The following is a 3,775-nucleotide window of genomic DNA, read 5'->3' on the forward strand; positions in this document are numbered from 1 at the left end:
ACCCTCCTGAATTCAGTTCCCTATAATAGGGCACTATATAGTGAATAATATAAGGAATAGTGAATAGGGAGCCATTTCGGACACAGGGTAGGACTTTATCCTCCTTGCACCCTTGTAAAGCCTCTGGGTGAAGTCCGAGTCAGCGCATGTGAGATTGGTGCGGGAAATGTTCCGGAGTTTCTCCTGCACGCGCTACGCCTAGAGCACGTGTTTCATTTCCCGCTGCGAGGGTGAGGTGCATGTGTGAACGACCATTCTGGGACATCTCTGGACCTAATACTCCAGAATTTCTTTAAAAATACTCAGAATTTCATGTGTGAAAGAGGCATAGATAATTGTGTTTCACTGTCTAACTCTAAACATGAAGTATATGATTAAAAATCAGTAAACGTATCAGTGACATCAGCACAAATGCACCGTGTGCTTGAGAAACCCTGTTTGAAGATCCAGGTTGGATGAGCTGTGTATGCACCTGTGGTTGGCCTGGTTGGCCACCAGAGGTCGCAGGTCTTAAATCTTGGCTAATGTATGAGTACAGTGGTTGAGATTTGGAATGCAATGACCTCTAGTGGCTGGGGAGATGTACTACAATAACACAGATAGGGACTACAAGGAATGCCTAGGGCACCTTTAAACGTCCTGTGTGGATAGGAGTGTGTGTACTGTGTTTTTTTTCTGCCGTGTGGTGTACCCTTTTTGTGAAGGTCGGTGAATATGTGATGCTCTGTGATGGAACCTTGCACCAAGTGCAGTTACAGAAAGTGAAGGGTGTATAGAGGGTGCATACTCATGAGAACCCCTTAATCTGTAAATGTGTAAATGTTGTTCACAACCACTATGAAGATAAGCATATGATGTTTTATAAAAGTGCTCATATTCTGTGTTTATAGCTTTGTAGATGCCATTTTCTCTCGTCTGTCTAAAAAATACTAAGCCCCTACATATTCATAGCTGTAATAAGGGACTCTCTCACTCAGTCTTTCTGCTGAAAGGTAAGAACCACAGCTTTCCCACCATAGACATGCAGACAAAATATGTACTCCTTTATTGAACTTTGTGGTTATATCAGTGTGTGTTAAATACAGTTTTAACATGACCCTCTGTGGTGTGCAGGTTACAACAATAGCAGTGTCCCTGTATCTCAAAGACCATAGCCCCACTTCACACCTGGTCATTTCATGAGATTAGTATGTGAGCTGAATACGTGATAAGAATGTACCCACGTGCATTTACACTTGTTTGTCAAAAGCACGTCTGGTTAGACACTTTAAAATCTGAATGCTATGCGGTGCGTAATATGTACATCTAGTCCATGTATGCAAATCAGCTCTAATTAGACTCCTCACAGTCTGTTGTATTGTATTGGGGGGATGACATTTATCTGGATATATTCCTGATACTCCAAACCCATGCCGTGACCAGGTGTGAATGGGGTCTTAGTTGTGTGCGTGTTAACACATTATAGTGCCCATGTGTGTCTACATCAATGACACTGGGAAACAAAGCTTCTACAGTGGCAACATAAATACAAACCCATCTTTCGTAGGCCTTTACAATTCTGAGCCCCTTCCCCCTGATTATTCACGTACTCTATTTGATTAAGAGTTTGAGTGCAGTTTGCTCATCCTTAAACAAACACATACGTCAGTATTCAGCAAACATATACATCAGCTTTCCAGAGTACACCCATATTCCCCTCAGAGTCATTCCAGGAAATAAGTGCTATTCACATCCACAACTTTCAGCAGAATGCACAGGCAGCACAAACGTGTTCCAAGCTCAGATATCTGTCATTTTAATGGAAGATAGCAATTTTAGGAAAATATTACATCATAATCATAAAATATCAGAATTATTTAATGTCATACTTTAGCTAAAACCTTGTATCACATGAAATATTTAAATGATCAGAGATCAAAACCTGGTGAATTTACATTCCAATCTGTCACTTCGACTGGATACTTATATAAAATCCCCCTTCAGTTTTAGCATGTCCGTGCTGTATTGTTTACACACTGCAAGCCGTATCAGGAGCTAAATAAGCAGTCGAAATCATGGCTGAGCATTTCTACGTTGAAACTGCAGTCTTTCACAAGAGTGTCAAAGATACAGTTTCAGACAGCCAGGGTTTCTTACATCATAAGCCTAAGGAACCAATCCCATCAGCTTGTGTTTTGTGAGCGGCAGAGGGGTGGATGGAGAGGGAGGCAGGCCCTAATTTCAAATTCATTCATTCATTATCTGTAACCCTTATCCAATTCAGGGTCGCGGTGGGTCCAGAGTCTACCTGGAATCATTGGGCGCAAGGCGGGAATACACCCTGGAGGGGGCGCCAGTCCTTCACAGGGCATTCACTCACACCTACGGACACTTTTGAGTCGCCAATCCACCTACCAACGTGTGTTTTTGGACTGTGGGAGGAAACCGGAGCACCCGGAGGAAACCCACGCAGACACAGGGAGAACACACCACACTCCTCACAGACAGTCACCCGGAGGAAACCCACGCAGACACAGGGAGAACACACCACACTCCTCACAGACAGTCACCCGGAGGAAACCCACGCAGACACAGGGAGAACACACCACACTCCTCACAGACAGTCACCTGGAGGAAACCCACGCAGACACAGGGAGAACACACCACACTCCTCACAGACAGTCACCTGGAGCGGGAATCGAACCCACAACCTAGAGCTGTGTGACTACGACACTACCTGCTGCGCCACCGTGCCGCCCTAATTTCAAATTCATAAATCTGTAATGAATTAAACTCATGGTGCACATCTAAGTTTTTACATTTAAGACCATGTCTGCGTGGGTTTCCTCCGGGTGACTCTCTGTGCGGAGTGTGGTGTGTTCTCCCTGTGTCTGCGTGGGTTTCCTCCGGGTGACTGTCTGTGAGGAGTGTGGTGTGTTCTCCCTGTGTCTGCGTGGGTTTCCTCCGGGTGACTGTCTGTGAAGAGTGTGGTGTGTTCTCCCTGTGTCTGTGTGGGTTTCCTCCGGGTGACTGTCTGTGAGGAGTGTGGTGTGTTCTCCCTGTGTCTGTGTGGGTTTCCTCCAGGTGACTGTCTGTGAGGAGTGTGGTGTGTTCTCCCTGTGTCTGCGTGGGTTTCCTCCGGGTGACTGTCTGTGAGGAGTGTGGTGTGTTCTCCCTGTGTCTGCGTGGGTTTCCTCCGGGTGACTGTCTGTGAAGAGTGTGGTGTGTTCTCCCTGTGTCTGTGTGGGTTTCCTCCGGGTGACTGTCTGTGAGGAGTGTGGTGTGTTCTCCCTGTGTCTGTGTGGGTTTCCTCCAGGTGACTGTCTGTGAGGAGTGTGGTGTGTTCTCCCTGTGTCTGTGTGGGTTTCCTCCGGGTGACTGTCTGTGAAGAGTGTGGTGTGTTCTCCCTGTGTCTGTGTGGGTTTCCACTGGGTGACTGTCTGTGAGGAGTGTGGTGTGTTCTCCCTGTGTCTGCGTGGGTTTCCTCCGGGTGACTATCTGTGAGGAGTGTAGTGTGTTCTCCCTGTGTCTGTTTGGGTTTCCTCCGGGTGCTCCGGTTTCCTCCCACAGTCCAAAAACACACGTTGGTAGGTGGATTGGTGACTCAAAAGTGTCCGTAGGTGTGAGTGTGTGAGTGAATTTGTGTGTGTCTGTGTTGCCCTGTGAAGGACTGGCGCCCCCTCCAGGGTGTATTCCTGCCTTGCGCCCAATGGTTCCAGGTAGGCTCTGGACCCACCGCGACCCTGAACTGGATAAGGGTTACAGATAATGAATGAATGAATTCTGATTGTTTGTA

The sequence above is a fragment of the Hoplias malabaricus genome, chromosome 7, assembly GCF_029633855.1.
Source record: "Hoplias malabaricus isolate fHopMal1 chromosome 7, fHopMal1.hap1, whole genome shotgun sequence".
NCBI classification, from domain to species: Eukaryota; Metazoa; Chordata; class Actinopteri; order Characiformes; family Erythrinidae; genus Hoplias; species Hoplias malabaricus.